The sequence below is a fragment of the Crinia signifera genome, unplaced genomic scaffold (assembly GCF_055691185.1).
Source record: "Crinia signifera unplaced genomic scaffold, ASM5569118v1 HAP2_SCAFFOLD_74, whole genome shotgun sequence".
Lineage (NCBI taxonomy): Eukaryota > Metazoa > Chordata > Amphibia > Anura > Myobatrachidae > Crinia > Crinia signifera.
The window spans coordinates 103,784-129,542 of NW_028142643.1; the positions used below are offsets into that span (position 1 = coordinate 103,784).

Here is a 25,759-nt window from a genome sequence, read left to right on the forward strand (position 1 = left end):
CTCAGATAGCTAGGCTTTTTTACAGTGTTATGGCATCATGGCAAGGCAAGGATTGCCCTTCAATTTATAAAACCAAAGCAAGGTTTCCACATTTAGTAGATCCTGAGATTCCTGCTTTGTTTCACACACTGATGTACACCTCTTATAAGTTTCAAATAAAACATGTTTGGTTGTGTAGTGACAGAGATCTCGCCTGTAGAATTCTGGGAAAAAACACCGCCCAACGTGGGGCTCGAACCCACGACCCTCAGATTAAGAGTCTCATGCTCTACCGACTGAGCTAGCCAGGCTTGGTTACTGTTGTGTGACAAAAAGGCCACTCAAGCCAAGGAGTGCCCTACAAGCTATTAAAGTAGATCTAGGCTACCACATTCAGTACACTGAGATGCATGCTTGGTTTCACAAATTGAGGAAAATGGGTAAGTAACCGTGAAGTAAAATGTGAAGCATTGGTTGTTCAGTGGTAGAATTCTCGCCTGCCACGCGGGAGGCCCGGGTTCGATTCCCGGCCAATGCAGTACTCAAGTTTTACTGAAATTATGGTATATTTTGTTAAAGAGTGTCTGGCTCTTTGCATTTTGGTGGTGCAGGTATAGAATTCCACATACAATAAATTAATGGTAGAATCTTGTGGTTTAGTGGTAGGATTCCCACGTGCCAAGAGAGAGGTCTGGATCTGAAAAGGGAATAAACACCAAAAAAATGTTGTATTAAAAGCATATGACTCTTAGCTTGGGAGTTTTATTTCTATTGACTAAGCTGGCCAGGCTTTGTTACAGTGTTGTAGCATCAAGGCAAGGCAACGCTTGCTCTTCAATCTACACTATTAAACCAAAGCAAAGTTTCCACATTCAGTAGATCCTGATATTCCTGCATGGTTTCACCCACTGATGTACACCTGAAACAGCGATATATTTTGTTAAAGAGTGCCTGGCTCTTTGCATTTTGGTGGTGCAGGTATAGAATTTAACATACAATGATTTAGTGGTAGAATCTTGTGGTTTAGTGGTAGAATTCTCGCCTGCCATGAGGGAGGCATGGATCTGAAAAGGGAATAAACACCACCCAATGTTGTGCTCAAAGCAAATGACTCTTAGATTTGGAGTCTTATTCGCTATTGACTCAGATAGCTAGGCTTTTTTACAGTGTTATGGCATCATGGCAAGGCAAGGATTGCCCTTCAATTTATAAAACCAAAGCAAGGTTTCCACATTTAGTAGATCCTGAGATTCCTGCTTGGTTTCACACACTGATGTACACCTCTTTTAAGTTTCAAATAAAACACGTTTGGTTGTGTAGTGACAGAGATCTCGCCTGTAGAATTCTGGGAAAAAACACCGCCCAACGTGGGGCTCGAACCCACGACCCTGAGATTAAGAGTCTCATGCTCTACCGACTGAGCTAGCCACGCTTGGTTACTGTGATGTGACAAAAAGGCCACTCAAGCCAAGGAGTGCCCTACAAGCTATTAAAGTAGATCTAGGCTACCACATTCAGTACACTGAGATGCATGCTTGGTTTCACACATTGAGGAAAATGGGTAAGTAACCTTGAAGTAAAATGTGAAGCATTGGTTGTTCAGTGGTAGAATTCTCGCCTGCCACGCGGGATGCCCGGGTTCGATTCCCGGCCAATGCAGTACTCAAGTTTTACTGAAATTATGGTATATTTTGTTAAAGAGTGGCTGGCTCTTTGCATTTTGGTGGTGCAGGTATAGAATTCCACATACAATAAATTAATGGTAGAATCTTGTGGTTTAGTGGTAGAATTCCCACCTGCCAAGAGAGAGGTCTGGATCTGAAAAGGGAATAAACACCGAACAAATGTTGTACTAAAAGCATATGACTCTTAGCTTGGGAGTTTTATTTCTATTGACTAAGCTGGCCAGGCTTTGTTACAGTGTTGTAGCATCAAGGCAAGGCAACGCTTGCTCTTCAATCTACACTACTAAACCAAAGCAAAGTTTCCACATTCAGTAGATCCTGATATTCCTGCATGGTTTCACCCACTGATGTATACCTGAAACAGCGATATATTTTGTTAAAGAGTGCATGGCTCTTTGCATTTTGGTGGTGCAGGCATAGAATTCAACATACAATGATTTAGTGGTAGAATCTTGTGGTTTAGTGGTAGAATTCTCGCCTGCCATGAGGGAGGCATGGATCTGAAAAGGGAATAAACACCACCCAATGTTGTGCTCAAAGCAAATGACTCTTAGATTTGGAGTCTTATTCGCTATTGACTCAGATAGCTAGGCTTTTTTACAGTGTTATGGCATCATGGCAAGGCAAGGATTGCCCTTCAATTTATAAAACCAAAGCAAGGTTTCCACATTTAGTAGATCCTGAGATTCCTGCTTGGTTTCACACACTGATGTACACCTCTTTTAAGTTTCAAATAAAACACGTTTGGTTGTGTAGTGACAGAGATCTCGCCTGTAGAATTCTGGGAAAAAACACCGCACAACGTGGGGCTCGAACCCAGATTAAGAGTCTCATGCTCTACCGACTGAGCTAGCCACGCTTGGTTACTGTGATGTGACAAAAAGGCCACTCAAGCCAAGGAGTGCCCTACAAGCTATTAAAGTAGATCTAGGCTACCACATTCAGTACACTGAGATGCATGCTTGGTTTCACACATTGAGGAAAATGGGTAAGTAACCTTGAAGTAAAATGTGAAGCATTGGTTGTTCAGTGGTAGAATTCTCGCCTGCCACGCGGGATGCCCGGGTTCGATTCCCGGCCAATGCAGTACTCAAGTTTTACTGAAATTATGGTATATTTTGTTAAAGAGTGGCTGGCTCTTTGCATTTTGGTGGTGCAGGTATAGAATTCCACATACAATAAATTAATGGTAGAATCTTGTGGTTTAGTGGTAGAATTCCCACCTGCCAAGAGAGAGGTCTGGATCTGAAAAGGGAATAAACACCAAACAAATGTTGTACTAAAAGCATATGACTCTTAGCTTGGGAGTTTTATTTCTATTGACTAAGCTGGCCAGGCTTTGTTACAGTGTTGTAGCATCAAGGCAAGGCAACGCTTGCTCTTCAATCTACACTACTAAACCAAAGCAAAGTTTCCACATTCAGTAGATCCTGATATTCCTGCATGGTTTCACCCACTGATGTATACCTGAAACAGCGATATATTTTGTTAAAGAGTGCATGGCTCTTTGCATTTTGGTGGTGCAGGCATAGAATTCAACATACAATGATTTAGTGGTAGAATCTTGTGGTTTAGTGGTAGAATTCTCGCCTGCCATGAGGGAGGCATGGATCTGAAAAGGGAATAAACACCACCCAATGTTGTGCTCAAAGCAAATGACTCTTAGATTTGGAGTCTTATTCGCTATTGACTCAGATAGCTAGGCTTTTTTACAGTGTTATGGCATCATGGCAAGGCAAGGATTGCCCTTCAATTTATAAAACCAAAGCAAGGTTTCCACATTTAGTAGATCCTGAGATTCCTGCTTGGTTTCACACACTGATGTACACCTCTTTTAAGTTTCAAATAAAACACGTTTGGTTGTGTAGTGACAGAGATCTCGCCTGTAGAATTCTGGGAAAAAACACCACCCAACGTGGGGCTCGAACCCACGACCCTGAGATTAAGAGTCTCATGCTCTACCGACTGAGCTAGCCAGGCTTGGTTACTGTGATTTGACAAAAAGGCCACTCAAGCCAAAGGAGTGCAATACAAGCTATTAAAGTAGATCTAGGCTACCACATTCAGTACACTGAGATGCATGCTTGGTTTCACACATTGAGGAAAATGGGTAAGTAACCGTGAAGTAAAATGTGAAGCATTGGTTGTTCAGTGGTAGAATTCTCGCCTGCCACGCGGGATGCCCGGGTTCGATTCCCGGCCAATGCAGTACTCAAGTTTTACTGAAATTATGGTATATTTTGTTAAAGAGTGGCTGGCTCTTTGCATTTTGGTGGTGCAGGTATAGAATTCCACATACAATAAATTAATGGTAGAATCTTGTGGTTTAGTGGTAGAATTCCCACCTGCCAAGAGAGAGGTCTGGATCTGAAAAGGAAATAAACACCAAACAAATGTTGTACTAAAAGCATATGACTCTTAGCTTGGGAGTTTTATTTCTATTGACTAAGCTGGCCAGGCTTTGTTACAGTGTTGTAGCATCAAGGCAAGGCAACGCTTGCTCTTCAATCTACACTATTAAACCAAAGCAAAGTTTCCACATTCAGTAGATCCTGAAATTCCTGCATGGTTTCACCCACTGATGTACACCTGAAACAGCGATATATTTTGTTAAAGAGTGCCTGGCTCTTTGCATTTTGGTGGTGCAGGTATAGAATTTAACATACAATGATTTAGTGGTAGAATCTTGTGGTTTAGTGGTAGAATTCTCGCCTGCCATGAGGGAGGCATGGATCTGAAAAGGGAATAAACACCACCCAATGTTGTGCTCAAAGCAAATGACTCTTAGATTTGGAGTCTTATTCGCTATTGACTCAGATAGCTAGGCTTTTTTACAGTGTTATGGCATCATGGCAAGGCAAGGATTGCCCTTCAATTTATAAAACCAAAGCAAGGTTTCCACATTTAGTAGATCCTGAGATTCCTGCTTGGTTTCACACACTGATGTACACCTCTTTTAAGTTTCAAATAAAACACGTTTGGTTGTGTAGTGACAGAGATCTCGCCTGTAGAATTCTGGGAAAAAACACCGCCCAACGTGGGGCTCGAACCCACGACCCTGAGATTAAGAGTCTCATGCTCTACCGACTGAGCTAGCCACGCTTGGTTACTGTGATGTGACAAAAAGGCCACTCAAGCCAAGGAGTGCCCTACAAGCTATTAAAGTAGATCTAGGCTACCACATTCAGTACACTGAGATGCATGCTTGGTTTCACACATTGAGGAAAATGGGTAAGTAACCTTGAAGTAAAATGTGAAGCATTGGTTGTTCAGTGGTAGAATTCTCGCCTGCCACGCGGGATGCCCGGGTTCGATTCCCGGCCAATGCAGTACTCAAGTTTTACTGAAATTATGGTATATTTTGTTAAAGAGTGGCTGGCTCTTTGCATTTTGGTGGTGCAGGTATAGAATTCCACATACAATAAATTAATGGTAGAATCTTGTGGTTTAGTGGTAGAATTCCCACCTGCCAAGAGAGAGGTCTGGATCTGAAAAGGGAATAAACACCAAACAAATGTTGTACTAAAAGCATATGACTCTTAGCTTGGGAGTTTTATTTCTATTGACTAAGCTGGCCAGGCTTTGTTACAGTGTTGTAGCATCAAGGCAAGGCAACGCTTGCTCTTCAATCTACACTACTAAACCAAAGCAAAGTTTCCACATTCAGTAGATCCTGATATTCCTGCATGGTTTCACCCACTGATGTATACCTGAAACAGCGATATATTTTGTTAAAGAGTGCATGGCTCTTTGCATTTTGGTGATGCAGGCATAGAATTCAACATACAATGATTTAGTGGTAGAATCTTGTGGTTTAGTGGTAGAATTCTCGCCTGCCATGAGGGAGGCATGGATCTGAAAAGGGAATAAACACCACCCAATGTTGTGCTCAAAGCAAATGACTCTTAGATTTGGAGTCTTATTCGCTATTGACTCAGATAGCTAGGCTTTTTTACAGTGTTATGGCATCATGGCAAGGCAAGGATTGCCCTTCAATTTATAAAACCAAAGCAAGGTTTCCACATTTAGTAGATCCTGAGATTCCTGCTTGGTTTCACACACTGATGTACACCTCTTTTAAGTTTCAAATAAAACACGTTTGGTTGTGTAGTGACAGAGATCTCGCCTGTAGAATTCTGGGAAAAAACACCGCACAACGTGGGGCTCGAACCCATTAACCTGAGATTAAGAGTCTCATGCTCTACCGACTGAGCTAGCCAGGCTTGGTTACTGTGATTTGACAAAAAGGCCACTCAAGCCAAGGAGTGCAATACAAGCTATTAAAGTAGATCTAGGCTACCACATTCAGTACACTGAGATGCATGCTTGGTTTCACACATTGAGGAAAATGGGTAAGTAACCGTGAAGTAAAATGTGAAGCATTGGTTGTTCAGTGGTAGAATTCTCGCCTGCCACGCGGGATGCCCGGGTTCGATTCCCGGCCAATGCAGTACTCAAGTTTTACTGAAATTATGGTATATTTTGTTAAAGAGTGGCTGGCTCTTTGCATTTTGGTGGTGCAGGTATAGAATTCCACATACAATAAATTAATGGTAGAATCTTGCGGTTTAGTGGTAGAATTCCCACCTGCCAAGAGAGAGGTCTGGATCTGAAAAGGAAATAAACACCAAACAAATGTTGTACTAAAAGCATATGACTCTTAGCTTGGGAGTTTTATTTCTATTGACTAAGCTGGCCAGGCTTTGTTACAGTGTTGTAGCATCAAGGCAAGGCAACGCTTGCTCTTCAATCTACACTATTAAACCAAAGCAAAGTTTCCACATTCAGTAGATCCTGAAATTCCTGCATGGTTTCACCCACTGATGTACACCTGAAACAGCGATATATTTTGTTAAAGAGTGCCTGGCTCTTTGCATTTTGGTGGTGCAGGTATAGAATTTAACATACAATGATTTAGTGGTAGAATCTTGTGGTTTAGTGGTAGAATTCTCGCCTGCCATGAGGGAGGCATGGATCTGAAAAGGGAATAAACACCACCCAATGTTGTGCTCAAAGCAAATGACTCTTAGATTTGGAGTCTTATTCGCTATTGACTCAGATAGCTAGGCTTTTTTACAGTGTTATGGCATCATGGCAAGGCAAGGATTGCCCTTCAATTTATAAAACCAAAGCAAGGTTTCCACATTTAGTAGATCCTGAGATTCCTGCTTGGTTTCACACACTGATGTACACCTCTTTTAAGTTTCAAATAAAACACGTTTGGTTGTGTAGTGACAGAGATCTCGCCTGTAGAATTCTGGGAAAAAACACCGCCCAACGTGGGGCTCGAACCCACGACCCTGAGATTAAGAGTCTCATGCTCTACCGACTGAGCTAGCCACGCTTGGTTACTGTGATGTGACAAAAAGGCCACTCAAGCCAAGGAGTGCCCTACAAGCTATTAAAGTAGATCTAGGCTACCACATTCAGTACACTGAGATGCATGCTTGGTTTCACACATTGAGGAAAATGGGTAAGTAACCTTGAAGTAAAATGTGAAGCATTGGTTGTTCAGTGGTAGAATTCTCGCCTGCCACGCGGGATGCCCGGGTTCGATTCCCGGCCAATGCAGTACTCAAGTTTTACTGAAATTATGGTATATTTTGTTAAAGAGTGGCTGGCTCTTTGCATTTTGGTGGTGCAGGTATAGAATTCCACATACAATAAATTAATGGTAGAATCTTGTGGTTTAGTGGTAGAATTCCCACCTGCCAAGAGAGAGGTCTGGATCTGAAAAGGGAATAAACACCAAACAAATGTTGTACTAAAAGCATATGACTCTTAGCTTGGGAGTTTTATTTCTATTGACTAAGCTGGCCAGGCTTTGTTACAGTGTTGTAGCATCAAGGCAAGGCAACGCTTGCTCTTCAATCTACACTACTAAACCAAAGCAAAGTTTCCACATTCAGTAGATCCTGATATTCCTGCATGGTTTCACCCACTGATGTATACCTGAAACAGCGATATATTTTGTTAAAGAGTGCATGGCTCTTTGCATTTTGGTGATGCAGGCATAGAATTCAACATACAATGATTTAGTGGTAGAATCTTGTGGTTTAGTGGTAGAATTCTCGCCTGCCATGAGGGAGGCATGGATCTGAAAAGGGAATAAACACCACCCAATGTTGTGCTCAAAGCAAATGACTCTTAGATTTGGAGTCTTATTCGCTATTGACTCAGATAGCTAGGCTTTTTTACAGTGTTATGGCATCATGGCAAGGCAAGGATTGCCCTTCAATTTATAAAACCAAAGCAAGGTTTCCACATTTAGTAGATCCTGAGATTCCTGCTTGGTTTCACACACTGATGTACACCTCTTTTAAGTTTCAAATAAAACACGTTTGGTTGTGTAGTGACAGAGATCTCGCCTGTAGAATTCTGGGAAAAAACACCGCACAACGTGGGGCTCGAACCCATTAACCTGAGATTAAGAGTCTCATGCTCTACCGACTGAGCTAGCCAGGCTTGGTTACTGTGATTTGACAAAAAGGCCACTCAAGCCAAGGAGTGCAATACAAGCTATTAAAGTAGATCTAGGCTACCACATTCAGTACACTGAGATGCATGCTTGGTTTCACACATTGAGGAAAATGGGTAAGTAACCGGGAAGTAAAATGTGAAGCATTGGTTGTTCAGTGGTAGAATTCTCGCCTGCCACGCGGGAGGCCCGGGTTCGATTCCCGGCCAATGCAGTACTCAAGTTTTACTGAAATTATGGTATATTTTGTTAAAGAGTGTCTGGCTCTTTGCATTTTGGTGGTGCAGGTATAGAATTCCACATACAATAAATTAATGGTAGAATCTTGTGGTTTAGTGGTAGAATTCCCACCTGCCAAGAGAGAGGTCTGGATCTGAAAAGGTAATAAACACCAATAAAATGTTGTATTAAAAGCATATGTCTCTTAGCTTGGGAGTTTTATTTCTATTGACTAAGCTGGCCAGGCTTTGTTACAGTGTTGTAGCATCAAGGCAAGGCAACGCTTGCTCTTCAATCTACACTATTAAACCAAAGCAAAGTTTCCACATTCAGTAGATCCTGATATTCCTGCATGGTTTCACCCACTGATGTACACCTGAAACAGCGATATATTTTGTTAAAGAGTGCCTGGCTCTTTGCATTTTGGTGGTGCAGGTATAGAATTTAACATACAATGATTTAGTGGTAGAATCTTGTGGTTTAGTGGTAGAATTCTCGCCTGCCATGAGGGAGGCATGGATCTGAAAAGGGAATAAACACCACCCAATGTTGTGCTCAAAGCAAATGACTCTTAGATTTGGAGTCTTATTCGCTATTGACTCAGATAGCTAGGCTTTTTTACAGTGTTATGGCATCATGGCAAGGCAAGGATTGCCCTTCAATTTATAAAACCAAAGCAAGGTTTCCACAATTAGTAGATCCTGAGATTCCTGCTTGGTTTCACACACTGATGTACACCTCTTTTAAGTTTCAAATAAAACACGTTTGGTTGTGTAGTGACAGAGATCTCGCCTGTAGAATTCTGGGAAAAAACACCGCCCAACGTGGGGCTCGAACCCAGATTAAGAGTCTCATGCTCTACCGACTGAGCTAGCCACGCTTGGTTACTGTGATGTGACAAAAAGGCCACTCAAGCCAAGGAGTGCCCTACAAGCTATTAAAGTAGATCTAGGCTACCACATTCAGTACACTGAGATGCATGCTTGGTTTCACACATTGAGGAAAATGGGTAAGTAACCTTGAAGTAAAATGTGAAGCATTGGTTGTTCAGTGGTAGAATTCTCGCCTGCCACGCGGGATGCCCGGGTTCGATTCCCGGCCAATGCAGTACTCAAGTTTTACTGAAATTATGGTATATTTTGTTAAAGAGTGGCTGGCTCTTTGCATTTTGGTGGTGCAGGTATAGAATTCCACATACAATAAATTAATGGTAGAATCTTGTGGTTTAGTGGTAGAATTCCCACCTGCCAAGAGAGAGGTCTGGATCTGAAAAGGGAATAAACACCAAACAAATGTTGTACTAAAAGCATATGACTCTTAGCTTGGGAGTTTTATTTCTATTGACTAAGCTGGCCAGGCTTTGTTACAGTGTTGTAGCATCAAGGCAAGGCAACGCTTGCTCTTCAATCTACACTACTAAACCAAAGCAAAGTTTCCACATTCAGTAGATCCTGATATTCCTGCATGGTTTCACCCACTGATGTATACCTGAAACAGCGATATATTTTGTTAAAGAGTGCATGGCTCTTTGCATTTTGGTGGTGCAGGCATAGAATTCAACATACAATGATTTAGTGGTAGAATCTTGTGGTTTAGTGGTAGAATTCTCGCCTGCCATGAGGGAGGCATGGATCTGAAAAGGGAATAAACACCACCCAATGTTGTGCTCAAAGCAAATGACTCTTAGATTTGGAGTCTTATTCGCTATTGACTCAGATAGCTAGGCTTTTTTACAGTGTTATGGCATCATGGCAAGGCAAGGATTGCCCTTCAATTTATAAAACCAAAGCAAGGTTTCCACATTTAGTAGATCCTGAGATTCCTGCTTGGTTTCACACACTGATGTACACCTCTTTTAAGTTTCAAATAAAACACGTTTGGTTGTGTAGTGACAGAGATCTCGCCTGTAGAATTCTGGGAAAAAACACCGCCCAACGTGGGGCTCGAACCCACGACCCTGAGATTAAGAGTCTCATGCTCTACCGACTGAGCTAGCCAGGCTTGGTTACTGTGATTTGACAAAAAGGCCACTCAAGCCAAGGAGTGCAATACAAGCTATTAAAGTAGATCTAGGCTACCACATTCAGTACACTGAGATGCATGCTTGGTTTCACACATTGAGGAAAATGGGTAAGTAACCGTGAAGTAAAATGTGAAGCATTGGTTTTTCAGTGGTAGAATTCTCGCCTGCCACGCGGGAGGCCCGGGTTCGATTCCCGGCCAATGCAGTACTCAAGTTTTACTGAAATTATGGTATATTTTGTTAAAGAGTGGCTGGCTCTTTGCATTTTGGTGGTGCAGGTATAGAATTCCACATACAATAAATTAATGGTAGAATCTTGTGGTTTAGTGGTAGAATTCCCACCTGCCAAGAGAGAGGTCTGGATCTGAAAAGGAAATAAACACCAAACAAATGTTGTACTAAAAGCATATGACTCTTAGCTTGGGAGTTTTATTTCTATTGACTAAGCTGGCCAGGCTTTGTTACAGTGTTGTAGCATCAAGGCAAGGCAACGCTTGCTCTTCAATCTACACTATTAAACCAAAGCAAAGTTTCCACATTCAGTAGATCCTGAAATTCCTGCATGGTTTCACCCACTGATGTACACCTGAAACAGCGATATATTTTGTTAAAGAGTGCCTGGCTCTTTGCATTTTGGTGGTGCAGGTATAGAATTTAACATACAATAATTTAGTGGTAGAATCTTGTGGTTTAGTGGTAGAATTCTCGCCTGCCATGAGGGAGGCATGGATCTGAAAAGGGAATAAACACCACCCAATGTTGTGCTCAAAGCAAATGACTCTTAGATTTGGAGTCTTATTCGCTATTGACTCAGATAGCTAGGCTTTTTTACAGTGTTATGGCATCATGGCAAGGCAAGGATTGCCCTTCAATTTATAAAACCAAAGCAAGGTTTCCACATTTAGTATATCCTGAGATTCCTGCTTGGTTTCACACACTGATGTACACCTCTTTTAAGTTTCAAATAAAACACGTTTGGTTGTGTAGTGACAGAGATCTCGCCTGTAGAATTCTGGGAAAAAACACCGCCCAACGTGGGGCTCGAACCCACGACCCTGAGATTAAGAGTCTCATGCTCTACCGACTGAGCTAGCCAGGCTTGGTTACTGTGATGTGACAAAAAGGCCACTCAAGCCAAGGAGTGCAATACAAGCTATTAAAGTAGATCTAGGCTACCACATTCAGTACACTGAGATGCATGCTTGGTTTCACACATTGAGGAAAATGGGTAAGTAACCGTGAAGCAAAATGTGAAGCATTGGTTGTTCAGTGGTAGAATTCTCGCCTGCCACACGGGAGGCCCGGGTTCGATTCCCGGCCAATGCAGTACTCAAGTTTTACTGAAATTATGGTATATTTTGTTAAAGAGTGTCTGGCTCTTTGCATTTTGGTGGTGCAGGTATAGAATTCCACATACAATAAATTAATGGTAGAATCTTGTGGTTTAGTGGTAGAATTCCCACCTGCCAAGAGAGAGGTCTGGATCTGAAAAGGGAATAAACAGAGATCTCGCCTGTAGAATTCTGGGAAAAAACACCGCCCGACGTGGGGCTCGAACCCACGACCCTGAGATTAAGAGTCTCATGCTCTACCGACTGAGCTAGCCAGGCTTGGTTACTGTTGTGTGACAAAAAGGCCACTCAAGCCAAGGAGTGCCCTACAAACTATTAAAGTAGATCTAGTCTACCACATTCAGTACACTGAGATGCATGCTTGGTTTCACAAATTGAGGAAAATGGGTAAGTAACCGTGAAGTAAAACGTGAAGCATTGGTTGTTCAGTGGTAGAATTCTCGCCTGCCACGCGGGAGGCCCGGGTTCGATTCCCGGCCAATGCAGTACTCAAGTTTTACTGAAATTATGGTATATTTTGTTAAAGAGTGTCTGGCTCTTTGCTTTTTGGTGGTGCAGGTATAGAATTCCACATACAATAAATTAATGTTAGAATCTTGTGGTTTAGTGGTAGAATTCCCACCTGCCAAGAGAGAGGTCTGGATCTGAAAAGGGAATAAACACCAAACAAATGTTGTACTAAAAGCATATGACTCTTAGCTTGGGAGTTTTATTTCTATTGACTAAGCTGGCCAGGCTTTGTTACAGTGTTGTAGCATCAAGGCAAGGCAACGCTTGCTCTTCAATCTACACTATTAAACCAAAGCAAAGTTTCCACATTCAGTAGATCCTGATATTCCTGCATGGTTTCACCCACTGATGTACACCTGAAACAGCGATATATTTTGTTAAAGAGTGCCTGGCTCTTTGCATTTTGGTGGTGCAGGCATAGAATTCAACATACAATGATTTAGTGGTAGAATCTTGTGGTTTAGTGGTAGAACTCTCGCCTGCCATGAGGGAGGCATGGATCTTAAAAGGGAATAAACACCACCCAATGTTGTGCTCAAAGCAAATGACTCTTAGATTTGGAGTCTTATTCGCTATTGACTCAGATAGCTAGGCTTTTTTACAGTGTTATGGCATCATGGCAAGGCAAGGATTGCCCTTCAATTTATAAAACCAAAGCAAGGTTTCCACATTTAGTAGATCCTGAGATTCCTGCTTGGTTTCACACACTGATGTACACCTCTTTTAAGTTTCAAATAAAACACGTTTGGTTGTGTAGTGACAGAGATCTCGCCTGTAGAATTCTGGGAAAAAACACCGCCCAACGTGGGGCTCGAACCCATTAACCTGAGATTAAGAGTCTCATGCTCTACCGACTGAGCTAGCCAGGCTTGGTTACTGTGATTTGACAAAAAGGCCACTCAAGCCAAGGAGTGCAATACAAGCTATTAAAGTAGATCTAGGCTACCACATTCAGTACACTGAGATGCATGCTTGGTTTCACACATTGAGGAAAATGGGTAAGTAACCGTGAAGTAAAATGTGAAGCATTGGTTGTTCAGTGGTAGAATTCTCGCCTGCCACGCGGGAGGCCCGGGTTCGATTCCCGGCCAATGCAGTACTCAAGTTTTACTGAAATTATGGTATATTTTGTTAAAGAGTGTCTGGCTCTTTGCATTTTGGTGGTGCAGGTATAGAATTCCACATACAATAAATTAATGGTAGTATCTTGTGGTTTAGTGGTAGAATTCCCACCTGCCAAGAGAGAGGTCTGGATCTGAAAAGGGAATAAACACCAAAAAAATGTTGTATTAAAAGCATATGACTCTTAGCTTGGGAGTTTTATTTCTATTGACTAAGCTGGCCAGGCTTTGTTACAGTGTTGTAGCATCAAGGCAAGGCAACGCTTGCTCTTCAATCTACACTATTAAACCAAAGCAAAGTTTCCACATTCAGTAGATCCTGATATTCCTGCATGGTTTCACCCACTGATGTACACCTGAAACAGCGATATATTTTGTTAAAGAGTGCCTGGCTCTTTGCATTTTGGTGGTGCAGGTATAGAATTTAACATACAATGATTTAGTGGTAGAATCTTGTGGTTTAGTGGTAGAATTCTCGCCTGCCATGAGGGAGGCATGGATCTGAAAAGGGAATAAACACCACCCAATGTTGTGCTCAAAGCAAATGACTCTTAGATTTGGAGTCTTATTCGCTCTTGACTCAGATAGCTAGGCTTTTTTACAGTGTTATGGCATCATGGCAAGGCAAGGATTGCCCTTCAATTTATAAAACCAAAGCAAGGTTTCCACATTTAGTAGATCCTGAGATTCCTGCTTTGTTTCACACACTGATGTACACCTCTTTTAAGTTTCAAATAAAACACGTTTGGTTGTGTAGTGACAGAGATCTCGCCTGTAGAATTCTGGGAAAAAACACCGCCCAACGTGGGGCTCGAACCCACGACCCTCAGATTAAGAGTCTCATGCTCTACCGACTGAGCTAGCCAGGCTTGGTTACTGTTGTGTGACAAAAAGGCCACTCAAGCCAAGGAGTGCCCTACAAGCTATTAAAGTAGATCTAGGCTACCACATTCAGTACACTGAGATGCATGCTTGGTTTCACACATTGAGGAAAATGGGTAAGTAACCGTGAAGCAAAATGTGAAGCATTGGTTGTTCAGTGGTAGAATTCTCGAGTTTTGGTGGTGCAAGTATAGAATTCCACATACAATAAATTAATGGTAGAATCTTGTGGTTTAGTGGTAGAATTCCCACCTGCCAAGAGAGAGGTTTGGATCTGAAAAGGGAATAAACACCAAACAAATGTTGTACTAAAAGCATATGACTCTTAGCTTGGGAGTTTTATTTCTATTGACTAAGCTGGCCAGGCTTTGTTACAGTGTTGTAGCATCAAGGCAAGGCAACGCTTGCTCTTCAATCTACACTACTAAACCAAAGCAAAGTTTCCACATTCAGTAGATCCTGATATTCCTGCATGGTTTCACCCACTGATGTACACCTGAAACAGCGATATATTTTGTTAAAGAGTGCATGGCTCTTTGCATTTTGGTGGTGCAGGCATAGAATTCAACATACAATGATTTAGTGGTAGAATCTTGTGGTTTAGTGGTAGAATTCTCGCCTGCCATGAGGGAGGCATGGATCTGAAAAGGGAATAAACACCACCCAATGTTGTGCTCAAAGCAAATGACTCTTAGATTTGGAGTCTTATTCGCTATTGACTCAGATAGCTAGGCTTTTTTACAGTGTTATGGCATCATGGCAAGGCAAGGATTGCCCTTCAATCTATAAAACCAAAGCAAGGTTTCCACATTTAGTAGATCCTGAGATTCCTGCTTGGTTTCACACACTGATGTACACCTCTTTTAAGTTTCAAATAAAACACGTTTGGTTGTGTAGTGACAGAGATCTCGCCTGTAGAATTCTGGGAAAAAAAAACGCCCAACGTGGGGCTCGAACCCACGACCCTGAGATTAAGAGTCTCATGCTCTACCGACTGAGCTAGCCAGGCTTGGTTACTGTGATTTGACAAAAAGGCCACTCAAGCCAAGGAGTGCAATACAAGCTATTAAAGTAGATCTAGGCTACCACATTCAGTACACTGAGATGCATGCTTGGTTTCACACAATGAGGAAAATGGGTAAGTAACCGTGAAGTAAAATGTGAAGCATTGGTTGTTCAGTGGTAGAATTCTCGCCTGCCACGCGGGAGGCCCGGGTTCGATTCCCGGCCAATGCAGTACTCAAGTTTTTCTGAAATTATGGTATATTTTGTTAAAGAGTGTCTGGCTCTTTGCATTTTGGTGGTGCAAGTATAGAATTCCACATACAATAAATTAATGGTAGAATCTTGTGGTTTAGTGGTAGAATTCCCACCTGCCAAGAGAGAGGTCTGGATCTGAAAAGGGAATAAACACCAAACAAATGTTGTACTAAAAGCATATGACTCTTAGCTTGGGAGTTTTATTTCTATTGACTAAGCTGGCCAGGCTTTGTTACAGTGTTGTAGCATCAAGGCAAGGCAACGCTTGCTCTTCAATCTACACTACTAAACCAAAGCAAAGTTTCCACATTCAGTAGATCCTGATATTCCTGCATGGTTTCACCCACTGATGTACACCTGAAACAGCGATATATTTTGTTAAAGAGTGCATGGCTCTTTGCATTTTGGTGGTGCAGGCATAGAATTCAACATACAATGATTTAGTGGTAGAATCTTGTGGTTTAGTGGTAGAATTCTCGCCTGCCATGAGGGAGGCATGGATCTGAAAAGGGAATAAACACCACCCAATGTTGTGCTCAAAGCAAATGACTCTTAGATTTGGAGTCTTATTCGCTATTGACTCAGATAGCTAGGCTTTTTTACAGTGTTATGGCATCATGGCAAGGCAAGGATTGCCCTTCAATCTATAAAACCAAAGCAAGGTTTCCACATTTAGTAGATCCTGAGATTCCTGCTTGGTTTCACACACTGATGTACACCTCTTTTAAGTTTCAAATAAAACACGTTTGGTTGTGTAGTGACAGAGATCTCGCCTGTAGAATTCTGGGAAAAAAAAACGCCCAACGTGGGGCTCGAACCCACGACCCTGAGATTAAGAGTCTCATGCTCTACCGACTGAGCTAGCCAGGCTTGGTTACTGTGATTTGACAAAAAGGCCACTCAAGCCAAGGAGTGCAATACAAGCTATTAAAGTAGATCTAGGCTACCACATTCAGTACACTGAGATGCATGCTTGGTTTCACACAATGAGGAAAATGGGTAAGTAACCGTGAAGTAAAATGTGAAGCATTGGTTGTTCAGTGGTAGAATTCTCGCCTGCCACGCGGGAGGCCCGGGTTCGATTCCCGGCCAATGCAGTACTCAAGTTTTACTGAAATTATGGTATATTTTGTTAAAGAGTGTCTGGCTCTTTGCATTTTGGTGGTGCAAGTATAGAATTCCACATACAATAAATTAATGGTAGAATCTTGTGGTTTAGTGGTAGAATTCCCACCTGCCAAGAGAGAGGTCTGGATCTGAAAAGGGAATAAACACCAAACAAATGTTGTACTAAAAGCATATGACTCTTAGCTTGGGAGTTTTATTTCTATTGACTAAGCTGGCCAGGCTTTGTTACAGTGTTGTAGCATCAAGGCAAGGCAACGCTTGCTCTTCAATCTACACTATTAAACCAAAGCAAAGTTTCCGCATTCAGTAGATCCTGATATTCCTGCATGGTTTCACCCACTGATGTACACCTGAAACAGCGATATATTTTGTTAAATAGTGCCTGGCTCTTTGCATTTTGGTGGTGCAGGTATAGAATTTAACATACAATGATTTAGTGGTAGAATCTTGTGGTTTAGTGGTAGAATTCTCGCCTGCCATGAGGGAGGCATGGATCTGAAAAGGGAATAAACACCACCCAATGTTGTGCTCAAAGCAAATGACTCTTAGATTTGGAGTCTTATTTGCTATTGACTCAGATAGCTAGGCTTTTTTACAGTGTTATGGCATCATGGCAAGGCAAGGATTGCCCTTCAATTTATAAAACCAAAGCAAGGTTTCCACATTTAGTAGATCCTGAGATTCCTGCTTGGTTTCACACACTGATGTACACCTCTTTTAAGTTTCAAATAAAACACGTTTGGTTGTGTAGTGACAGAGATCTCGCCTGTAGAATTCTGGGAAAAAACACCGCCCAACGTGGGGCTCGAACCCACGACCCTGAGATTAAGAGTCTCATGCTCTACCGACTGAGCTAGCCAGGCTTGGTTACTGTTGTGTGACAAAAAGGCCACTCAAGCCAAGGAGTGCAATACAAGCTATTAAAGTAGATCTAGGCTACCACATTCAGTACACTGAGATGCATGCTTGGTTTCACACATTGAGGAAAATGGGTAAGTAACCGTGAAGTAAAATGTGAAGCATTGGTTGTTCAGTGGTAGAGTTCTCGCCTGCCACGCGGGAGGCCCGGGTTCGATTCCCGGCCAATGCAGTACTCAAGTTTTACTGAAATTATGGTATATTTTGTTAAAGAGTGGCTGGCTCTTTGCTTTTTGGTGGTGCAGGTATAGAATTCCACATACAATAAATTAATGTTAGAATCTTGTGGTTTAGTGGTAGAATTCCCACCTGCCAAGAGAGAGGTCTGGATCTGAAAAGGGAATAAACACCAAACAAATGTTGTACTAAAAGCATATGACTCTTAGCTTGGGAGTTTTATTTCTATTGACTAAGCTGGCCAGGCTTTGTTACAGTGTTGTAGCATCAAGGCAAGGCAACGCTTGCTCTTCAATCTACACTATTAAACCAAAGCAAAGTTTCCACATTCAGTAGATCCTGATATTCCTGCATGGTTTCACCCACTGATGTACACCTTGGAGTCTTATTCGCTATTGACTCAGATAGCTAGGCTTTTTTACAGTGTTATGGCATCATGGCAAGGCAAGGATTGCCCTTCAATTTATAAAACCAAAGCAAGGTTTCCACATTTAGTAGATCCTGAGATTCCTGCTTGGTTTCACACACTGATGTACACCTCTTTTAAGTTTCAAATAAAACACGTTTGGTTGTGTAGTGACAGAGATCTCGCCTGTAGAATTCTGGGAAAAAACACCGCCCAACGTGGGGCTCGAACCCACAACCGTTAGATTAAGAGTCTCATGCTCTTCCGACTGAGCTAGCCAGGCTTGGTTACTGTGATGTGACAAAAAGGCCACTCAAGCCAAGGAGTGCCCTACAAGCTATTAAAGTAGATCTAGGCTACCACATTCAGTACACTGAGATGCATGCTTGGTTTCACACAATGAGGAAAATGGGTAAGTAAACGTGAAGTAAAATGTGAAGCATTGGTTGTTCAGTGGTAGAATTCTCGCCTGCCACGCGGGAGGCCCGGGTTCGATTCCCGGCCAATGCAGTACTCAAGTTTTACTGAAATTATGGTATATTTTGTTAAAGAGTGTCTGGCTCTTTGCATTTTGGTGGTGCAAGTCTAGAATTCCACATACAATAAATTAATGGTAGAATCTTGTGGTTTAGTGGTAGAATTCCCTCCTGCCAAGAGCAAGGTTTCCACATTTAGTAGATCCTGAGATTCCTGCTTGGTTTCACACACTGATGTACACCTCTTTTAAGTTTCAAATAAAACACGTTTAGTTGTGTAGTGACAGAGATCTCGCCTGTAGAATTCTGGGAAAAAACACCGCCCAACGTGGGGCTCGAACCCACGACCCTGAGATTAAGAGTCTCATGCTCTACCGACTGAGCTAGCCAGGCTTGGTTACTTTTGTGTGACAAAAAGGCCACTCAAGCCAAGGAGTGCCCTACAAGCTATTAAAGTAGATCTAGGCTACCACATTCAGTACACTGAGATGCATGCTTGGTTTCACAAATTGAGGAAAATGGGTAAGTAACCGTGAAGTAAAACGTGAAACATTGGTTGTTCAGTGGTAGAATTCTCGCCTGCCACGCGGTAGGCCCGGGTTCGATTCCCAGCCAATGCAGTACTCAAGTTTTACTGAAATTATGGTATATTTTGTTAAAGAGTGTCTGGCTCTTTGCTTTTTGGTGGTGCAGGTATAGAATTCCACATACAATAAATTAATGGTAGAATCTTGTGGTTTAGTGGTAGAATTCCCACCTGCCAAGAGAGAGGTCTGGATCTGAAAAGGGAATAAACACCAAACAAATGTTGTACTAAAAGCATATGACTCTTAGCTTGGGAGTTTTATTTCTATTGACTAAGCTGGCCAGGCATTGTTACAGTGTTGTAGCATCAAGGCAAGGCAACACTTGCTCTTCAATCTACACTACTAAACCAAAGCAAAGTTTCCACATTCAGTAGATCCTGATATTCCTGCATGGTTTCACCCACTGATGTACACCTGAAACAGCGATATATTTTGTTAAATAGTGCATGGCTCTTTGCATTTTGGTGGTGCAGGCATAGAATTCAACATACAATGATTTAGTGGTAGAATCTTGTGGTTTAGTGGTAGAATTCTCGCCTGCCATGAGGGAGGCATGGATCTGAAAAGGGAATAAACACCACCCAATGTTGTGCTCAAAGCAAATGACTCTTAGATTTGGAGTCTTATTCGCTATTGACTCAGATAGCTAGGCTTTTTTACAGTGTTATGGCATCATGGCAAGGCAAGGATTGCCCTTCAATCTATAAAACCAAAGCAAGGTTTCCACATTTAGTAGATCCTGAGATTCCTGCTTGGTTTCACACACTGATGTACACCTCTTTTAAGTTTCAAATAAAACACGTTTGGTTGTGTAGTGACAGAGATCTCGCCTGTAGAATTCTGGGAAAAAACACCACCCAACGTGGGGCTCGAACCCACGACCCTGAGATTAAGAGTCTCATGCTCTACCGACTGAGCTAGCCAGGCTTGGTTACTGTGATGTGACAAAAAGGCCACTCAAGCCAAGGAGTGCCCTACAAGCTATTAAAGTAGATCTAGGCTACCACATTCAGTACACTGAGATGCATGCTTGGTTTCACAAATTGAGGAAAATGGGTAAGTAACCGTGAAGTAAAATGTGAAGCATTGGTTGTTCAGTGGTAGAATTCTCGCCTGCCACGCGGGAGGCCCGGGTTCGATTCCCGGCCAATGCAGTACTCAAGTTTTACTGAAATTATGGTATATTTTGTTAAAGAGTGTCTGGCTCTTTGCTTTTTGGTGGTGCAGGTATAGAATTCCACATACAATAAATTAATGTTAGAATCTTGTGGTTTAGTGGTAGAATTCCCACCTGCCAAGAGAGAGGTCTGGATCTGAAAAGGGAATAAACACCAAACAAATGTTGTACTAAAAGCATATGACTCTTAGCTTGGGAGTTTTATTTCTATTGACTAAGCTGGCCAGGCTTTGTTACAGTGTTGTAGCATCAAGGCAAGGCAACGCTTGCTCTTCAATCTACACTACTAAACCAAAGCAAAGTTTCCACGTTCAGTAGATCCTGATATTCCTGCATGGTTTCACCCACTGATGTACACCTGAAACAGCGATATATTTTGTTAAATAGTGCATGGCTCTTTGCATTTTGGTGGTGCAGGCATAGAATTCAACATACAATGATTTAGTGGTAGAATCTTGTGGTTTAGTGGTAGAATTCTCGCCTGCCATGAGGGAGGCATGGATCTGAAAAGGGAATAAACACTACCCAATGTTGTGCTCAAAGCAAATGACTCTTAGATTTGGAGTCTTATTTGCTATTGACTCAGATAGCTAGGCTTTTTTACAGTGTTATGGCATCATGGCAAGGCAAGGATTGCCCTTCAATCTATAAAACCAAAGCAAGGTTTCCACATTTAGTAGATCCTGAGATTCCTGCTTGGTTTCACACACTGATGTACACCTCTTTTAAGTTTCAAATAAAACACGTTTGGTTGTGTAGTGACAGAGATCTCGCCTGTAGAATTCTGGGAAAAAACACCACCCAATGTGGGGCTCGAACCCACGACCCTGAGATTAAGAGTCTCATGCTCTACCGACTGAGCTAGCCAGGCTTGGTTACTTTTGTGTGACAAAAAGGCCACTCAAGCCAAGGAGTGCCCTACAAGCTATTAAAGTAGATCTAGGCTACCACATTCAGTACACTGAGATGCATGCTTGGTTTCACAAATTGAGGAAAATGGGTAAGTAACCGTGAAGTAAAATGTGAAGCATTGGTTGTTCAGTGGTAGAATTCTCGCCTGCCACGCGGGAGGCCCGGGTTCGATTCCCGGCCAATGCAGTACTCAAGTTTTACTGAAATTATGGTATATTTTGTTAAAGAGTGTCTGGCTCTTTGCTTTTTGGTGGTGCAGGTATAGAATTCCACATACAATAAATTAATGTTAGAATCTTGTGGTTTAGTGGTAGAATTCCCACCTGCCAAGAGAGAGGTCTGGATCTGAAAAGGGAATAAACACCAAACAAATGTTGTACTAAAAGCATATGACTCTTAGCTTGGGAGTTTTATTTCTATTGACTAAGCTGGCCAGGCTTTGTTACAGTGTTGTAGCATCAAGGCAAGGCAACGCTTGCTCTTCAATCTACACTATTAAACCAAAGCAAAGTTTCCACATTCAGTAGATCCTGATATTCCTGCATGGTTTCACCCACTGATGTACACCTGAAACAGCGATATATTTTGTTAAAGAGTGCCTGGCTCTTTGCATTTTGGTGGTGCAGGTATAGAATTTAACATACAATGATTTAGTGGTAGAATCTTGTGGTTTAGTGGTAGAATTCTCGCCTGCCATGAGGGAGGCATGGATCTGAAAAGGGAATAAACACCACCCAATGTTGTGCTCAAAGCAAATGACTCTTAGATTTGGAGTCTTATTCGCTATTGACTCAGATAGCTAGGCTTTTTTACAGTGTTATGGCATCATGGCAAGGCAAGGATTGCCCTTTAATTTATAAAACCAAAGCAAGGTTTCCACATTTAGTAGATCCTGAGATTCCTGCTTGGTTTCACACACTGATGTACACCTCTTTTAAGTTTCAAATAAAACACGTTTGGTTGTGTAGTGACAGAGATCTCGCCTGTAGAATTCTGGGAAAAAACACCGCCCAACGTGGGGCTCGAACCCTCGATCCTGAGATTAAGAGTCTCATGCTCTACCGACTGAGCTAGCCAGGCTTGGTTACTGTGATGTGACAAAAAGGCCACTCAAGCCAAGGAGTGCCCTACAAGCTATTAAAGTAGATCTAGGCTACCACATTCAGTACACTGAGATGCATGCTAGGTTTCACACATTGAGGAAAATGGGTAAGTAACCTTGAAGTAAAACGTGAAGCATTGGTTGTTCAGTGGTAGAATTCTCGCCTGCCACGCGGGAGGCCCGGGTTCGATTCCCGGCCAATGCAGTACTCAAGTTTTACTGAAATTATGGTATATTTTGTTAAAGAGTGGCTGGCTCTTTGCATTTTGGTGGTGCAGGTATAGAATTCCACATACAATAAATTAATGTTAGAATCTTGTGGTTTAGTGGTAGAATTCCCACCTGCCAAGAGAGAGGTCTGGATCTGAAAAGGGAATAAACACCAAACAAATGTTGTACTAAAAGCATATGACTCTTAGGTTGGGAGTTTTATTTCTATTGACTAAGCTGGCCAGGCTTTGTTACAGTGTTGTAGCATCAAGGCAAGGCAACGCTTGCTCTTCAATCTACACTATTAAACCAAAGCAAAGTTTCCACATTCAGTAGATCCTGATATTCCTGCATGGTTTCACCCACTGATGTACACCTGAAACAGCGATATATTTTGTTAAAGAGTGCCTGGCTCTTTGCATTTTGGTGGTGCAGGTATAGAATTTAACATACAATGATTTAGTGGTAGAATCTTGTGGTTTAGTGGTAGAATTCTCGCCTGCCATGAGGGAGGCATGGATCTGAAAAGGGAATAAACACCACCCAATGTTGTGCTCAAAGCAAATGACTCTTAGATTTGGAGTCTTATTCGCTATTGACTCAGATAGCTAGGCTTTTTTACAGTGTTATGGCATCATGGCAAGGCAAGGATTGCCCTTTAATGTATAAAACCAAAGCAAGGTTTCCACATTTAGTAGATCCTGAGATTCCTGGGAAAAAACACCGCCCAACGTGGGGCTCGAACCCACAACCCTGAGATTAAGAGTCTCATGCTCTACCGACTGAGCTAGCCAGGCTTGGTTACTGTGATGCGACAAAAAGGCCACTCAAGCCAAGGAGTGCCCTACAAGCTATTAAAGTAGATCTAGGCTACCACATTCAGTACACTGAGATGCATGCTTGGTTTCACACATTGAGGAAAATGGGTAAGTAACCGTGAAGTAAAATGTGAAGCATTGGTTGTTCAGTGGTAGAATTCTCGCCTGCCACGCGGGAGGCCCGGGTTCGATTCCCGGCCAATGCAGTACTCAAGTTTTACTGAAATTATATTATATTTTGTTAAAGAGTGTCTGGCTCTTTGCTTTTTGGTGGTGCAGGTATAGAATTCCACATACAATAAATTAATGGTAGAATCTTGTGGTTTAGTGGTAGAATTCCCACCTGCCAAGAGAGAGGTCTGGATCTGAAAAGGGAATAAACACCAAACAAATGTTGTACTAAAAGCATATGACTCTTAGCTTGGGAGTTTTATTTCTATTGACTAAGCTGGCCAGGCATTGTTACAGTGTTGTAGCATCAAGGCAAGGCAACACTTGCTCTTCAATCTACACTACTAAACCAAAGCAAAGTTTCCACATTCAGTAGATCCTGATATTCCTGCATGGTTTCACCCACTGATGTACACCTGAAACAGCGATATATTTTGTTAAATAGTGCATGGCTCTTTGCATTTTGGTGGTGCAGGCATAGAATTCAACATACAATGATTTAGTGGTAGAATCTTGTGGTTTAGTGGTAGAATTCTCGCCTGCCATGAGGGAGGCATGGATCTGAAAAGGGAATAAACACCACCCAATGTTGTGCTCAAAGCAAATGACTCTTAGATTTGGAGTCTTATTCGCTATTGACTCAGATAGCTAGGCTTTTTTACAGTGTTATGGCATCATGGCAAGGCAAGGATTGCCCTTTAATCTATAAAACCAAAGCAAGGTTTCCACATTTAGTAGATCATGAGATTCCTGCTTGGTTTCACACACTGATGTACACCTCTTTTAAGTTTCAAATAAAACACGTTTGGTTGTGTAGTGACAGAGATCTCGCCTGTAGAATTCTGGGAAAAAACACCACCCAACGTGGGGCTCGAACCCACGACCCTGAGATTAAGAGTCTCATGCTCTACCGACTGAGCTAGCCAGGCTTGGTTACTGTGATGTGACAAAAAGGCCACTCAAGCCAAGGAGTGCCCTACAAGCTATTAAAGTAGATCTAGGCTACCACATTCAGTACACTGAGATGCATGCTTGGTTTCACAAATTGAGGAAAATGGGTAAGTAACCGTGAAGTAAAATGTGAAGCATTGGTTGTTCAGTGGTAGAATTCTCGCCTGCCACGCGGGAGGCCCGGGTTCGATTCCCGGCCAATGCAGTACTCAAGTTTTACTGAAATTATGGTATATTTTGTTAAAGAGTGTCTGGCTCTTTGCTTTTTGGTGGTGCAGGTATAGAATTCCACATACAATAAATTAATGTTAGAATCTTGTGGTTTAGTGGTAGAATTCCCACCTGCCAAGAGAGAGGTCTGGATCTGAAAAGGGAATAAACACCAAACAAATGTTGTACTAAAAGCATATGACTCTTAGCTTGGGAGTTTTATTTCTATTGACTAAGCTGGCCAGGCTTTGTTACAGTGTTGTAGCATCAAGGCAAGGCAACGCTTGCTCTTCAATCTACACTACTAAACCAAAGCAAAGTTTCCACATTCAGTAGATCCTGATATTCCTGCATGGTTTCACCCACTGATGTACACCTGAAACAGCGATATATTTTGTTAAATAGTGCATGGCTCTTTGCATTTTGGTGGTGCAGGCATAGAATTCAACATACAATGATTTAGTGGTAGAATCTTGTGGTTTAGTGGTAGAATTCTCGCCTGCCATGAGGGAGGCATGGATCTGAAAAGGGAATAAACACTACCCAATGTTGTGCTCAAAGCAAATGACTCTTAGATTTGGAGTCTTATTTGCTATTGACTCAGATAGCTAGGCTTTTTTACAGTGTTATGGCATCATGGCAAGGCAAGGATTGCCCTTCAATCTATAAAACCAAAGCAAGGTTTCCACATTTAGTAGATCCTGAGATTCCTGCTTGGTTTCACACACTGATGTACACCTCTTTTAAGTTTCAAATAAAACACGTTTGGTTGTGTAGTGACAGAGATCTCGCCTGTAGAATTCTGGGAAAAAACACCACCCAATGTGGGGCTCGAACCCACGACCCTGAGATTAAGAGTCTCATGCTCTACCGACTGAGCTAGCCAGGCTTGGTTACTTTTGTGTGACAAAAAGGCCACTCAAGCCAAGGAGTGCCCTACAAGCTATTAAAGTAGATCTAGGCTACCACATTCAGTACACTGAGATGCATGCTTGGTTTCACAAATT

General features: G+C 42.1%; 19 non-coding genes across 19 annotated transcripts; 12 read left to right on the forward strand and 7 right to left on the reverse strand.

The window, feature by feature from the left end:
• The first annotated feature begins 446 nt into the window (after positions 1 to 446).
• TRNAG-GCC (transfer RNA glycine (anticodon GCC)) lies at positions 447 to 517 on the forward strand. Its single transcript has one exon. It is a non-coding gene; the product is annotated as a tRNA-Gly (tRNA).
• A 7,768-nt stretch (positions 518 to 8,285) lies between these two features.
• On the forward strand, positions 8,286 to 8,356 carry TRNAG-GCC (transfer RNA glycine (anticodon GCC)). Its single transcript has one exon. It is a non-coding gene; the product is annotated as a tRNA-Gly (tRNA).
• A 1,933-nt stretch (positions 8,357 to 10,289) lies between these two features.
• Positions 10,290 to 10,362, reverse strand: TRNAK-CUU (transfer RNA lysine (anticodon CUU)). The gene has a single exon. It is a non-coding gene; the product is annotated as a tRNA-Lys (tRNA).
• Positions 10,363 to 11,410: 1,048 nt separating this feature from the next.
• Positions 11,411 to 11,483, reverse strand: TRNAK-CUU (transfer RNA lysine (anticodon CUU)). The gene has a single exon. It is a non-coding gene; the product is annotated as a tRNA-Lys (tRNA).
• A 438-nt stretch (positions 11,484 to 11,921) lies between these two features.
• On the reverse strand, positions 11,922 to 11,994 carry TRNAK-CUU (transfer RNA lysine (anticodon CUU)). The gene has a single exon. It is a non-coding gene; the product is annotated as a tRNA-Lys (tRNA).
• Positions 11,995 to 12,150: 156 nt separating this feature from the next.
• TRNAG-GCC (transfer RNA glycine (anticodon GCC)) lies at positions 12,151 to 12,221 on the forward strand. Its single transcript has one exon. It is a non-coding gene; the product is annotated as a tRNA-Gly (tRNA).
• Positions 12,222 to 13,271: 1,050 nt separating this feature from the next.
• TRNAG-GCC (transfer RNA glycine (anticodon GCC)) lies at positions 13,272 to 13,342 on the forward strand. Its single transcript has one exon. It is a non-coding gene; the product is annotated as a tRNA-Gly (tRNA).
• A 1,843-nt stretch (positions 13,343 to 15,185) lies between these two features.
• TRNAK-CUU (transfer RNA lysine (anticodon CUU)) lies at positions 15,186 to 15,258 on the reverse strand. The gene has a single exon. It is a non-coding gene; the product is annotated as a tRNA-Lys (tRNA).
• A 156-nt stretch (positions 15,259 to 15,414) lies between these two features.
• Positions 15,415 to 15,485, forward strand: TRNAG-GCC (transfer RNA glycine (anticodon GCC)). Its single transcript has one exon. It is a non-coding gene; the product is annotated as a tRNA-Gly (tRNA).
• Positions 15,486 to 16,306: 821 nt separating this feature from the next.
• On the reverse strand, positions 16,307 to 16,379 carry TRNAK-CUU (transfer RNA lysine (anticodon CUU)). Its single transcript has one exon. It is a non-coding gene; the product is annotated as a tRNA-Lys (tRNA).
• A 156-nt stretch (positions 16,380 to 16,535) lies between these two features.
• TRNAG-GCC (transfer RNA glycine (anticodon GCC)) lies at positions 16,536 to 16,606 on the forward strand. The gene has a single exon. It is a non-coding gene; the product is annotated as a tRNA-Gly (tRNA).
• An 821-nt stretch (positions 16,607 to 17,427) lies between these two features.
• TRNAK-CUU (transfer RNA lysine (anticodon CUU)) lies at positions 17,428 to 17,500 on the reverse strand. The gene has a single exon. It is a non-coding gene; the product is annotated as a tRNA-Lys (tRNA).
• Positions 17,501 to 18,577: 1,077 nt separating this feature from the next.
• On the forward strand, positions 18,578 to 18,648 carry TRNAG-GCC (transfer RNA glycine (anticodon GCC)). Its single transcript has one exon. It is a non-coding gene; the product is annotated as a tRNA-Gly (tRNA).
• Positions 18,649 to 18,934: 286 nt separating this feature from the next.
• Positions 18,935 to 19,007, reverse strand: TRNAK-CUU (transfer RNA lysine (anticodon CUU)). The gene has a single exon. It is a non-coding gene; the product is annotated as a tRNA-Lys (tRNA).
• A 1,277-nt stretch (positions 19,008 to 20,284) lies between these two features.
• TRNAG-GCC (transfer RNA glycine (anticodon GCC)) lies at positions 20,285 to 20,355 on the forward strand. The gene has a single exon. It is a non-coding gene; the product is annotated as a tRNA-Gly (tRNA).
• Positions 20,356 to 21,405: 1,050 nt separating this feature from the next.
• Positions 21,406 to 21,476, forward strand: TRNAG-GCC (transfer RNA glycine (anticodon GCC)). Its single transcript has one exon. It is a non-coding gene; the product is annotated as a tRNA-Gly (tRNA).
• A 1,050-nt stretch (positions 21,477 to 22,526) lies between these two features.
• Positions 22,527 to 22,597, forward strand: TRNAG-GCC (transfer RNA glycine (anticodon GCC)). Its single transcript has one exon. It is a non-coding gene; the product is annotated as a tRNA-Gly (tRNA).
• Positions 22,598 to 23,555: 958 nt separating this feature from the next.
• TRNAG-GCC (transfer RNA glycine (anticodon GCC)) lies at positions 23,556 to 23,626 on the forward strand. The gene has a single exon. It is a non-coding gene; the product is annotated as a tRNA-Gly (tRNA).
• A 1,050-nt stretch (positions 23,627 to 24,676) lies between these two features.
• On the forward strand, positions 24,677 to 24,747 carry TRNAG-GCC (transfer RNA glycine (anticodon GCC)). The gene has a single exon. It is a non-coding gene; the product is annotated as a tRNA-Gly (tRNA).
• Positions 24,748 to 25,759: the final 1,012 nt, after the last annotated feature.